The sequence below is a fragment of the Olea europaea genome, chromosome 3 (assembly GCF_002742605.1).
Source record: "Olea europaea var. sylvestris chromosome 3, O_europaea_v1, whole genome shotgun sequence".
Taxonomy (NCBI): Eukaryota; Viridiplantae; Streptophyta; class Magnoliopsida; order Lamiales; family Oleaceae; genus Olea; species Olea europaea.
Genome location: NC_036239.1, coordinates 16794217 through 16808715, shown reverse-complemented (window position 1 = coordinate 16808715; position 14499 = coordinate 16794217). Strand labels below are relative to the sequence as shown.

The 14499-nt window shown below is 29.5% G+C and overlaps 1 long non-coding RNA gene across 1 annotated transcript; it reads right to left on the bottom strand.

Moving 5' to 3' along the window:
* Positions 1-11154: 11154 nt before the first annotated feature.
* Positions 11155-14074, bottom strand: LOC111387528. The gene is made up of 2 exons (XR_002701416.1): positions 14019-14074; positions 11155-11503 (listed from the first exon to the last, which is right to left on the bottom strand). It is a non-coding gene; the product is annotated as an uncharacterized LOC111387528 (long non-coding RNA).
* Positions 14075-14499: the final 425 nt, after the last annotated feature.

Below are 14499 nucleotides of genomic sequence, written 5' to 3'. Positions count from 1 at the left end.
TACATATTCTTAAATAAAATAATTTCATATAAATCAAAAATTTTCTTATTTTTTAATTATACATTTTTCAAAAAACATTAAAAAATACAATCCCCCCCCCCCNAGTTCCAAAGTCTATGTTTTCTAAATTATCTAGGATTTCAAAATCTATTTCTTTTAAATTATCTTCTTCTATTAATTGACATTTTTTTTCTTTTTCACACTTACAGTTATTACTACTACTTCCACCACGCTTCTCTATGCACTGTGATGGGAAATAGGTAGTCTGTGTTGGTGTAAATAGTGTATGTTTTTGTAAATATAAAAAGTCTTTAGTAATTGTAATATTTCCATTATCTTTTAATAAAAAACTTAATCCTATTATAAAATCTGTATCTTTAATATTTAAAGATCTAACCCACACTGATTCTTTTGGTAAGGTATATTCTATACTTCTACCGCAATTTGTCTCAAAACTAATCTTACTATTTGATTGTAATAATTCTTTGTAAGTATAAAGTTCTCCATCCATTTGTTGTGCTTCTATTGGTTTGTCTGAGTATGTTATGTATTTTTCTGGAATTAATTTCTTATTAATTATACAATTACTGCATCCTGAATCTATTAATCCTAAACATTTTATTTCATATTGTCCTATTCTTATATAACATTTTACCTTAATACTTTTAAGTTTTTCTGGATTACATATTACCTGAACATATTCTTTTTCTTTGTATTCTATACTTTGACTATATTCTTCTGTTTCTATTATTTTTCTTTTATTATTATATTCTAATATTTCTATCTTATTTATTATAAATTTCTGCATTTCTTCTAAACTTTCTATTCTTTTTCTAAGAATTTTTATTTCTGAAATTTCAATTTTTTCTTTTAGAATTTCTGAATTAATATCTTCTTTTTCAATAAGATTCTTTTCTTCTAAGCATTTTATACATGCTTCTTTATAACATCCTACGCATTTAGCTCTAAGTTTTCTTACTGGGTACCAATTACATAAATAACAGGCTATATTGTCTACTCCTTTGTATTTTTGTCAATTATGTATACATTTTATAATTACATTATTCATTAGATTTAATTCTTCTTCTTCTTCTGATTCTTCTTATAATTTTATATTAGATAATTCATCTATTATTTCATTGTTAGATTTTTTATTTTTTTCTAAATTTTTATCTTCTATTGATATAAGACTATAAATAGATTTTTTGTCTGAAATATATTCATCTAATTGTATTAAATCTTTATTAGTACATTTTATTAATGTGCTTTTCTTATCATAATTATTTATTCTTTTTGGACAAGTCTTAGATAAATGTTCATTACTATTACAAACATAACAACTAAATCTATTTTTATAAGTTATTTCCGGTTTAAATTTCCTAACATGTCTTTTTTCATCTAAATATGGTTTCCTCTTATTAGATTTTCTAAGAAAATATCTTTTCTTAAAAGGTCTTTTATTCTTTCTTTCTTTATTACTATATTTATTTTTTCTTGAACTACAGGCTCCATAAGTTTGTGGGGTAAAAATATCTTTACAAAATTTATAATCTGTCTTTTTAAGTTGTTTTTGAATTTGTAATTCTACACATTTATATTCTAAACACCTTATTACATGTTGTATTCTTTGTCCTATATTCCATTGTTTTTCTGGTTCTTCTTTTACTGCTGGTAGGTTATTTCATTTATCTGTAATTTCTAATTCTAAAGGTCCTGGTAATTTATGAAATAACTTATTGCCAATTTCTTGATTAAATGTATTTCCTGATATTGAGGTTAAATAATGATACTCATTTAAGAAATTCTTAACATATCTTCCTTTAGTCCATTTATAAAGATTAAGTTGTTCTAAGTCTCTCATAGCTTTTCTTTGTATACTCATATGTCATGAATTAGGATCTGCTTCTGTTATTAATATCTGTATTTTATTAACAAAATTATAAAGATTACTTCCCATACTAACTAATTGTTCAAATTCTTGTTTTTTTTCTAATTTAAATGCTTCCCACATAGTTTTTACACTTTCTCCTAAAAATGTCTCTAAGTACCTATATATATTTAAAGCTTTTATTTCTTGAAAATTTCTAATATAGTGTCCTATTATAGTATTCTTCCATACATCTATAACATTATTCCATGTCTGTGGATCATGTGCTGTAATATTTAAAATCTGTGCTTTATGATCTGATTGAAATTCTATTTTCTTTTCTAAGGGTCTTTCACTTTCTCTTGCTATATATTTTCCTTCTGTATTATTATATAAAGGATAGGCTCCTCTTGGGGGAAATCCTCCACTATATATCATTACTTAATGTTTAACTGTTCTATCAAAAGGAGTATCACTAAAGGTTCTGTATGTATTAGAATCTTCCATGAGTTCTTTGATGTAACTAAACTTTGAGTTATCTGAATTATAATCTTCTTTAGTAGTTCCTATTCTTATATTTTGTTCTTGGTCATAATATAAATATTCAGATTCTGTGATTATCTTACTAAGATACATTTGGTCTTCTAATTCTAATAATTCTTTATTATCTAAATCCATTCCTAATTCTTTTGGATAAATTATTCTATCATGTTCTTCATCTATTAATTCTAAATTAACTTGATTTTGAAATGGTTCATTTTGTTCTTCTTCAGGATTAGTTTCCTCTTCAAAATCATTCTGTCTTTGTATTTGATTATAATCTAAAAATCTTAAACTAGTCCTTCTATGAATATTTTTATAAGTTAATGCTTCCTGTGGTGCTATAATTGTTTCTTGGTTTTCTAAAAATTTATCCATATCCCATTCTAATCCTGCTAATTGTTCTGATGAATATTTTTTAGGTTTAACCATGTTAATTCATTTACTACTCATTAAATTTACTACTTTATCTATGCAGATTTTATATTGTCTGGGAATTATTTGAACATCTTCCTAAAAATCCTATACTGATTAGTAAATTGTCTCCACTTTCTACCTCTTCATATTCTTTTGTTTGAATTCCTATTTTAATTTTATCTGAAAAGTCCTTAATAGTTAATAAAAAATCTGGATTACAATAAATTATACCATTATTATTATTTCTTATTAATCCTTTTATTCCTATAACTATTAATCCTAAGTGCATGAATTTAAAATTTTTCTTTTTTAATTCTTTCTTAGAATCTTCTGATATTAAATTTAATTTTCTTACTTGGTTTCCTATACACTGAACAGATACTTCTCTACTATGTCTGAAAAATTGTGTTCTTGTTTCAAAAATTCCTCTATTATATAATATTTCTGGGTTAAGAATTCTTAGTCCATTAGTTTGAAATCTTTGGTAATCTTGTTGAGGATCTATGATTTCTTCTATATTTTGGTTATATTGTACTGGTCTATTTAAAACTCTTTCTATTATATTTCTACTTATACTTGAAGTACTGTTTTTAGATGTAGATTGTTCTTCATTTATTGTTCTAGATCTTCCTAAGAAAGGGTTTGTATTCATCTTGAAAATTTATATTCTTTAGGTAATTTCCTGGTTACCTTTTCTTTTCCTGTGTCTCTAAAATTTAATTTTTCTAATGTAGTTGTTAAAGATTTTAAATCTCTTTCTACGTTTGATGGAGATCCTATTTCTATTTCTTTAGTTTTATTAGAATCTAAAATTCTTTTTATTTCTATTAAATCTAATTTAACTAATTTTTCTAAAATACTTGAATTTTGATTTTTAATATAATCTAAAGATTCTTTTATATTTTTAATCTCTTGGTCTCTAGTTTTAATATTTTCTCTTATTATTTCTATATAACTATTTTGCTTTTTATTTTCTAATTCTAAATTTCTTGATAAATTTATGATTAAATCTATTATACAGTTTTGGCTTGGATCTTTTGAAAATAGACTATGTAATTTATGTTTATTATCTAAATTACACTTAATTATGTTATTACCAACTGTTTGTATTTTTTTACTGGTATTTCTTAGGATTTCTAAGTCTAAGTGTTCAAGCTTTCTATTGATATCTAGAGTTCTAAATCGTAGTAAATATGCTCTGTTATAAAAATATGTCTATATTCTTCTACTAAAACTCTTTTTACTATATTTTCTCTTAGTTCAAAGGGTAAATATTTAATAACTTTAAATATTTCTATGATTTCAATTAAATCTTTACTCTAGGTTCCAACTATATTATCTTCCTCAAAGTAACCACAAATATCTATACTATATTTTACTTGGTAAGTTAATCTATTGTCTTTTATATCTGTAAGTTCTAATATCATATGCTTTTTTCTTATCCCGATCACTACTTCCTTTTTTGCTCTGATACCAAAGGGGGGGGGGTATGCTGTTTTAAAAGGCTGTTTTAATAAGCTGTTGTTTTCAAACTTTTAACTTTTAATAACTTTAATCCTACTCAGTACTTTCCTTAGTTTTCTATAAATCTTTCTTAAGAATCATATATAAATCCTTTTTTTTTTTTCCACCACCTATGATATATGAACTTGAACCTGATTCCTTTTTATAAGGTTACCCGTGGCACTCCCTTATAAAATTCTTAGATTAGTTTTTCCCTTTCCCTAACATCTCTAGAAAACATCAAAAGGCTCACTCCGGCCAAAAGTTTTCATTCATCTGGGTCACTCAGGATTAACCTAAACACAGTATGGCTTCTAGAAATTAAGTTATTCTTTTATTATATGCATAGGATGAAATGATGAACATGACAAATATTTACTTAAAATATAAATATAAAAATATGAACAAAATATTAAAACATAAATCAGGGATTTATAAATTCATCTTTAAAAAAATTTACAACTAAGGATTTCCCTTTCGGGAAGTCCCTAAAGTTCTAAAAATAAGTTTAAAAGAATACAAGAATACCTTAAATATTCACAATGATGGTTCAGCTATACAATGATTTTTTGGATTGAGAATTTTTCTGGAGGAGAGGTTTCAAAAGGTTTTTGGATAGCAGAGAGTACACAGGTTGTAAACTTCTGCCTAAACCGAATGAAACTTGTTCCTTAAATAGAAAAATTTTTGGGAGCAAAAAGTCTATACTACCCTTGAGAAAGGCACACGTTTCACCGAGAAACTTCTGGCCAATTCAAGATCTAACAAGTGGAAAGAAAAGTTCCTACTTTTACAAAAATTTCAAAAAGTCTACAGTTGGAAAATCTTTCTTTTCAAAAGTTTTACCAACTTTTTCTAAAAGTCTAAAAATCTTTCCTACTTTTGAGAAAATTTGTCGGAGAATCTTTTCTTTTTTCAAAGGATTCCTGACATCTTTTCCCCAAAAGTCTTCATTCTTGATTTTTGGGTCTTCTCTTTTTTCTTCTTTTCTTCTGGCAAAGTTTGTCTTTTCTGAATTATTGAAGATATGGTCATGTGCTGAGATTATGGCGTGCCACTGATGAAAATGACATTCCATTGTCTGAATTATTGTATCCTTCTTCTTGTGGATCTTCATTTTCATCTGAAAGTCTGGAGTTACCAGCTTCATCTTTTTCTTTCTGTTCTGGACATTCTGCAATTTCTTTTTCTTCTTCATGGCTCTTTTTTAATATTGTCTCAAGTGTTTGGTTAACTGCTTCTCTTATTTGTTCTTTTAATCCTTCATCATTTTTCTTCTTTTTAATCTTTTTCTTTTTTCTAGAAGAAGTCCCTTCGTCTTTTTTAGATTGTTTTTGGAGTTCTTCAATTTTTTCAAAGATCTTTTCTAAAGAGGCGGTATCTGGGTTAGGATCTTGTGATTCTTGAAAAAATAAGCATTCTTGACTCTCTTGGACTATCATTTTTTCTTTTCCCTTACTGGACTGAATTTCTTGGGTTTGTGAAAGTTCTGGATTGTTTGAAAAATGTTCTGAAGAAAAATGATCTGGTGGACTATATTTGACTAGGTAATCAAATTTTTCACTGGGCTGTCCTAAAAGATCCCAAATTTCTTTACCCTTTTCTGTAGCAGATTTATCAGTCTGCTGAGTCTGATTGTTTGATTTAGTAGGAGAATCAACAGTCCCCCCTGAGTCTGTTGGGCTTTTGGTAAGTCCACAATCTTTAACGGATTTGATAAGTCTTTACCAGCTACCGTTTGGGCTGGACTAGCTATGGACTTCTTGGGCTCCATAGCACCTGTTGGATAATGGACTTTTAAATCCAAAATCTCTTTTTCTAATTGAGCCACTTTCTTTTGGAGTTGGGTTCTTTCTAATGAAAGGTTCTGATTGGCTTCATTTATAACTTTATAATTTCTTTGCATACATTCACAATGTTGGCAGAAAATGTTCTGATCTTTGCTTGGAAAAAAGTCTAATGGAGGATCTGAGTAATTTTTCAGAGAAGGAGATAAATAAAAATTTATTCCTATCTGTTGTCTTGCAACGTCTAATGCTTCTTGAAAATTTGTAAAACCTTTGTAAAGAGGATCTGAAAATTTTTTAATACAATCTAAAACTTCTATCCAAGAATGAAAAATTCTTGGAGTTCTTCCTTTAATAACAACATAAAACTTAAACCTTTATTTGTTCTGACTAAAATGTTCTGACAATACATTCATGCATGCAAGAAAATATTTTTGGTCTTTTGGGTTCTTATTATAAGAAATTCACAAATTGTTTAAGATACATTTTTCTTCTTTAGATAAGGAAATGTGAGATAAAATTTTAAAAGAAATATTACTATTAGAAAAGACTATGAGTTCTTGGTTTCCAAACCTTAGTCTGTCTTGTAACATTGGTCTGTTCTGATTAAATGGAGTCTGTGGTAATAATCTTGATGCAAATGAATTCCCAGGTGGAATTCCTGGTCTTATAGGCCTTGGCCTTGTCATCTGTATAAAAAAATTATGTTAAACAAATTTAATAATTTCTATCTATTATTATTCTGCTTAATATATCTGCTGCCTTATTATCACTACCTTTAATATGCTCAAATTTTATATTAATTCCTGTATTTGTAATCCTATCTATAAAATTTAACCATCTTCTTTTGCTACTTCTTTTTGAATCTATTTTCATTTTATTAACAAAAGAAACTATGGCTACATAGTCTGTTCTTATAGTTATTTCTTTCTTAGATATAATAAATAGTTCAAAACTATCTAATGCATAATTTATAGCTAATAATTCTGCATCTATGCTACTTAAGTTTCCTTTTTCATTATAATTTTCACTATTGTATCTACAAATTCTTTCTGTACTTTTATCAGTGTATTTATTGGGTTTGCATATTAATATAGCTCCCTATCCTATCATACTTCCATCTGTTTTTATAATTAAGTATTCTGAATCTAAGGGCATAGCTAATTCTGGTAAGGTTTTTATTTTTTCTTTTATATGTTGGACTAATTTTATGTCTTCTTGATTAAAAAATCTTTGTCCTGTAGGAGATGTCTTTGTATATAAAGGTCCTGCTATTTTTCCTAAATCTTTTATAAATGGTCTAGCATAATTTACTAATCCTAAAAATTTTTGGATTTGTTTTAAATCTTCTAATTTATCTGAAAATTCTAAAGCTTTCTTAGCAATATGAGGTTGTAGCTTAATTTTACCTTCTCCTATATTAACTCCTAAGAAATCTATAAATTCTTTAAATAAAATCATTTTCTTTTTACTAATTATTAAACCATGTTTAATGAATTCTGAAAATACTATTTGTAAGTGTCCCCTATGTTCTTGTTTATTTTTACTAAATACTAAAATATCATCTATGTATACAATTACAAACTTACCTTTCCATTTTTCTTTGGAAAATACTTGGTGCGTTCTTAATTCCAAATGGCATTACAAGCCACTCAAAATGTCCTTTTGGGCAGGTAAAAGCTGTCCACTTAATACTTTCTGGATGCATTTTTACTTGCCAGAATCCTGACTTTAAATCAAATTTACTAAAAATTTTACGGTCTTGAATTTTATTTATTAAAACTGTCTTGTCTGGTATGTTATAAGCATCATCTATAGTATTATCATTAAATCTTTTATAATTAATAACCATTCTACTTTTTCCTCTAACAATTTCTGAATGTTTTCTAACTATAAAAGCTGCTGATCTATGAGGACTATTTGATTTTCTAATTACTCATAGTTCCAAAAGTTCTTTTATATGTATTTTAAAATCTTCTATATCTAGATTTGTTGCTTCTATGCTCTTAGTTTTAATTATATATTCTGGATTCTTAATTTTTAATTCACACAATATTTTGTCTTTTTCCCAATATTTTAAAACATTTTCTCCTATTATTTCCATCTTTTTTAATCTAGAGATTAAATTTTCTATTTCTTGTTCTGTTATCAACATATCATAAATTTTTTGATTATCAATTAATTCTATAGTTCCAAAGTCTATGTTTTCTAAATTATCTAGGATTTCAAAATCTATTTCTTTTAAATTATCTTCTTCTATTAATTGACATTCTCTTTCTTTTTCACACTTACAGTTATTATATATATATATAGGCAAGCAAAAATTTTAATCCAAACTAAGTATGCAATTTTTTTTAAGGGTAATTAGAACAAAACGTTTTTACCTTTTATGTCTATTATGAAAAACGTACATATCTTTTATTTTTTAACATTTTTGCCTCTATTTCCACCTTTCCTAACGTTGAACATCATTTTCACCAATTTTGGATAATTTTACCCTCAATTTAAATAAAATAAAAACAAAAGAAAGGAAATAACATATAACTAATTGCAACCATAGTCCCCAATTTTTAAAAAATTACAAACGACATCCAGTTTCTATTCCTTCTTCAAGTGTGTGAAGAACACCATTTGACTCCAAAATTTGGCAAACGAGTGCTATAAATTCTAAAATTAAACGATTACCCAATATTTTTTGGGCTTGAATTTGAGTTTCCCCAGGTTGATTCATATGTTGGGACACATTAGACTCACGAATTGATGGAGAATTATCCTCTTAGGGCAGTCGCATATTCCGTGAGGTCAAATCCAAAATTGTTGCATTTGGCTGATGAATTGAAGCAATTAAATCCATATCCAGCATCGTTTGACCTTCAATTGCATGCTGATTGATACAATTTGTAGATTAGAGTCGTGGAGGGATGACAATTGAAAGGGGATCTGACTGATTTTTATGCATGTCATTGTTTCTGGACGAACAGTCATTTCAATGCCAAATTTGGAAAGGCCCATATGCTCAGTAGATGCGCCATGATGAGTAGTGTTTTGTGGTGGTGGTCGGCGATCATGGGCCCCACCATCATCGTCGAAAAATGGCTTTTTCGACCGCGAGTTCACTGACTCGAAAATTGGCTGTAGATTTCGATTTTTTGGATTGTTTGCTGTAATTGGAATATGTACAGATGCGTCTTGGTGAGATTGAGTAGCTTGTGGGTTGTATAGAATATGGATATCCATGAATTTGGTCGAATTTGCAATAATACTGTGCGTGAGAGGCAATTTTTGGGCAAAATTTAGCTCGATTTTGTTGGAATTTGGGGCTGAAATTTGCATAGGGATGTTAGGGTTGATGAGAAAATGGTGATGGTGTTAAAATCTAGTGGCCTTGGTGGCCAGAAATTGGGTTCCATGGTCGTTGGCACTTATGTTGAAAATTTCGTATATATTTGTGATTGATTTGTAATTTTTTAAAAATCAAGGGCTGTGATTACAATTTGCTATTTGTTGTTTCATTTCTTTTCTTCTTGTTTTATTTGAATGAAGGGTAAATTGCCCAAAATTGGTGAAAAGAACATTCAGCGTCAAGAAAGGTGAAAATAGGGGTAAAAATGTCAAAAAATGAAAGGTAGAAACTTTTTTCACAATAGACATGAAAGATAGGAACGTTTTGTACCAATTACCCCTTTTTTTTTTAACTCTACCCAACGTCCAAACCAACTAATCAAATCAAACCAATTTATTCTGGTTCAATTCAGTTTCAACAACTGCATTGAATTGATTTGGGTTGTAGCATTAAAAGATTTGTGATCCAATCACGCTCACCATTCATTTGTAATATCTGAATATAAAAGTTTCATTAAATATAGATTTCAGCTCTTCATAAAATTGAATTTAAAGCTTTTTAGAAAAAGTCTCAAATTTGAGTTTCTCGTTCAACCAAACCGACTTTTTCCGGTTGGAGTAAATCTGACCCTTTCCCATCCCTACTCACATTCAATCCCTTCAAAAATCGTCAATGACTATTTACCATACATAAATGTTCTGTGCAAAAAAGTGAAAACAAATCTTTCATTAATTATTTAAAAAAAAAAAATAATTAAAGAATCTGGGTCTCCCGTCAAAAAAAATAATAATAATAAAAAAAAAATAAAAAAATATTTTTTCCCGCAACTTGTATCCTTCTGAGCAAAGGTGAGATACATTCGGTCAAAATTTCAAAATGTCATTTTGCACCTAATTTTTAGCCCTCATTTATTTCTCATTCTTTCCTCATTAAAATGAAAAATATGAGCGTTATCCATCACATCAAACTACTAAATTTGAAATTCCATCTCTTCTGTGGAGCTCATAATGACTATACTTTTTATTCTCATTTTCACAAAAATGGGAAACATTAGTCTCAATTGACCAAAAGTGAGCAACAGCCTACTCTCAATTACCAATCCAAGTAAATTAAAATTTTAACTCAAGTGAGCAACGAGCAAATAAGTCTACACTACCTCACATTCGGAAAATCGAGAACACCTAATGATATAGGATACAAGACGAAATCTCAAAAAGCACTCTAAATTTTGCACACTCAACTTGATAATCTTCTCTTTCTCCATCTTCATATACATACAAATCTTCAAAATCAAATGCAGTTTTGCACCTCAGTGATTAACCACAAAACAGCGTAAAATAACTCGAGTCGGTTTTTGACCGCCAATTTGGTCAAAATTCGAAATGCAATTTTGCACCTAAGATTTGGACTCAATATCGCTTTCCTACCCCTTAAGGGCAGTGTCAATTGACCAAAAGTGACCAACAGCCTACTCTCAATTACCAATCCAAGCAAACCAATATTTAGCTCAAGTGAAGATAGCAACGAGCAAATAAGTCTACACTACCTCATATTTGGAAAATCGAGAACACCTAATGACATAGGATACAAGACAAAATACACGATAATAATGGAGGAGGGCATTTTTGATACAGAGTACTCGACTAAATTTTAGCTTCGTTTTCTTCTTTAATAATACCTAAAAAGATCATCTGTCCTAGAGTGGAATTATCCAACAGCTGACAACAGAATTAGCAACCAACAAAAAATCACACGCATGTTTTGTAAATTCTACATCATACAAGCAAGAAAGTAGCAACAGAGGTTTGTTAGTATGTACATACCATCGGCTCTCTAAGAACTAAAGAACATGTCTGAAAAGACGCTGTTGTCAAATAGCATTCGATCATCCATATAATGACTTCTTCCATTATCAACATTTTAACTACAAAGTACCTGAAAGTCAGATAAGTGATAAAAGGGATGATAAACAAGGGTGATACTTCAATCAAACACATCAGACAATATGGCCGGTCGAATAATGTCGATTCAACATTTGAGCAAATCCTGGGGACAAAAGAGAAAACGGATTAAATTGTTAAACAGCACCATACCATTAAATAAAAACATAATAAAAGTTGATCAGAACCCAGCAAGCCATTACATATACATTGTTAGATTGAAGTGAACGTAAAACAATATCTCTAGCTAATCTAATGGGGGCAAACACCAAAACCTGTGTTCAAAAAGGCATAATCGAGTAATGAGGCGTTTTTCCTTCCTAAGGCAAGGCATTTTGGTCATAAGCCTCGAAATAAACCAACAAAGGTCAAAAATTTATTAAAATGAAAAATTAGCTTATGATACATATAAACAATCTTCAAAATATAATAATTTAAAAAGTGAAAACAAAAAAAAAACAAGAATTTATATAGAAACTATTATTAGTTAATGAGGATTGTAGACTATTCTCAAAGCCAATCTTTGAGAAACATAATTTCTTAATTTTTTAGTGCATGAAGGACTAGATTTTAATCTAAGTCAAAATCAACAATTAATTTTAGTTACACTTTTCATGAAACCACAGCTTTTCATCTACACATTTCATCAATTTTTATGAAAGTCTACTAAAAATCTGATTTCAATTCCCACAAAACAGGGGCTTAATCTTTTATTGGTTAAAAAGGAAAGTTACAATCTTTCAAAAAAAAATGGTTAAATTAGTTTTTCCATCCCAACTGATTGATATTTAATAAGGCGTGTCTGTCTTCTGAAAATAGAAAAGTAACCTCTCTAATAAATATGTTGCTTTGCTTCTTAATAAAGGCAAGTCAACTAAGGTTTCCCCTAATAAATCACATATTTAATAAGAGAGAAAAAGCATGTGTTACTTTAGAATAGAAATAAGGAACTTTGTTTGACTCTTCAACTATGGTTTCTTTCGCCCTTATTGCCGTTCAAGTTGATAAAATGAAAAGAGCCGAACACCGCCGATACCCACGGACAACCAGGATATCACAGGCTTGCAATTTAGCTATCAAAAAGAGGAAGACGATAATAAACTAGGAGCCTGTTTGAGCCACATTATTTTAAAAAAATGCATTCTTAAACAGTGATTTGACATCATTTCAACCACACATTCTTCAATAAAATAATATTACACGCAAATCAAAAACTTTTTCTTATTTTTTAACCACACATTTCCCATCAATACACTATTCAAGAATGCATTATTACCAAAATAATGTGGCTCAAACACCCCCTAGGTAAGTTTATCTTCTTTTCCCCATTATCTACAAATAATCACAACGCTTTAGAGGCATATCCCTGATGTGTTCGGTGGCAAAAAATTAGGGAAACAATCGTCACACTACATGATGTATTTGACAATTGACGAAGGTGTGTAGGTCCATACGCCTCAAAAATCTGCTCCATGGTCAGAGCCTTTATGTTTTTTTCAACTACCTCAGAGAAATTTTTTGCACGCCTCAATCCAAGGCAAGTTTTAATTAGGTTTTTTTAATAACACGGGAACAAGGAATCTGATGTATGGTCCATTTATTTATTTACTTAGTTAGAAATAAAGATCTCATTCTCTTTTCTCATCCTTTAAAAGCGATAAGTTTTGCACAGACAAGTATATGCATTACAATAGCCCCTCAACTTATGATGAAATGACTAATGTAAAGGATAAATAATAAATCAAGAGAAGATTCTGGAAGCCAAAGGAACTATGGTGCATTGAGATACTCCGTTCACAACAACAGAATAACGTGCATAAACTCTATAAATGCTAGGATCTAAAAAGCACGTACATTACACAACAACACATAAATTTTAAAAAAAAAAAGTTAGAACATGGTCAAGTGGGAGACGCATTAATTTAGATTCTCTAAAATTTTATATGAATATATTATGTTCTCATTTTTATACTTTTTAATATAGGTCGACATATGGCATGTCTGATGCCCAACAAGTGTCCCTAAAATCCCCTCAAGCGTCAAAATTTAAAGAGTAGGTCATGTCATGTGGCTTGTCGGACATATGTCATAGAGTGTGTCTAGGAGTGCTTGTGCTCCATAGGATAGGGAGAAAGCCTCAATCTGAACCACTTGACTGTCAATGTAAATAAAAATATGGTAGGCTACCCACTACAGACAAATGGTATTTGTATAAACATAAAACTCATCAGTAATATTGTTGGATAACAGGGAAAATACCAATGGCTTGTGAAAAATGTAATCTAGATAAGCATATAAGCATGTAAATATTGAAATGATAGGCAGACTAATCAATGTGCCAAATGTAATTCTAACAGACAGACTAATACTAGCCGAAATATCTATATTAGTGTAGGAGCAGGATGTTTCCAAGAAAGCAATGATGGAAGATCTACATAGATCATGCACATGTTAATATTATGAAACAACAGTAACGGAAGTATAGATGCACAGATTTTTTCTCTCCTTTTATAATCTGTTCAATACAGTGTGCTACTGAATGGAATTCATCTGGTATGTTAAAGGATGTTAAATTGATAAATGTAAACAATGCTGACAAAAACTTCATAAAGTATACTCACATAGTTTATCATTCCAGCAAAAACTCTTTACAGCTTGATTTGTTGTGCCCACTACATATCTGGGGAAGCATCAGCAGGAGGGGCCTCTGACAAAGTTGTCCTACTAGACCTGCAAGTTAAAATGTCCATAAATGGATCATCCACAGAAGAAAACAATCTTTTTACTACTAAATAGCAAGAGAACTACCTACTACCAGGCATGTTGGAGACATCAGGAGCAACAATTTCTTCATTCACAACATATATCTCTGCAGTGTCAGAGTTACCATAGAATTTAATCATGCGCTTGAGGTCTTTGTCATTGGTGATGGAGATAAGTGTCTTCTTGTTTGCTGGAAGAAAATATTTGATGCACATAGTACTGAGATTGCAGTTGAACATCTCTGCTACCTCCAACTTGAAATCTTTAAACTTCATTTGACCATCAATTTCCATAGCATGAGCATCACCACCTTTGTATGAAAGTACACCATCTGTATCT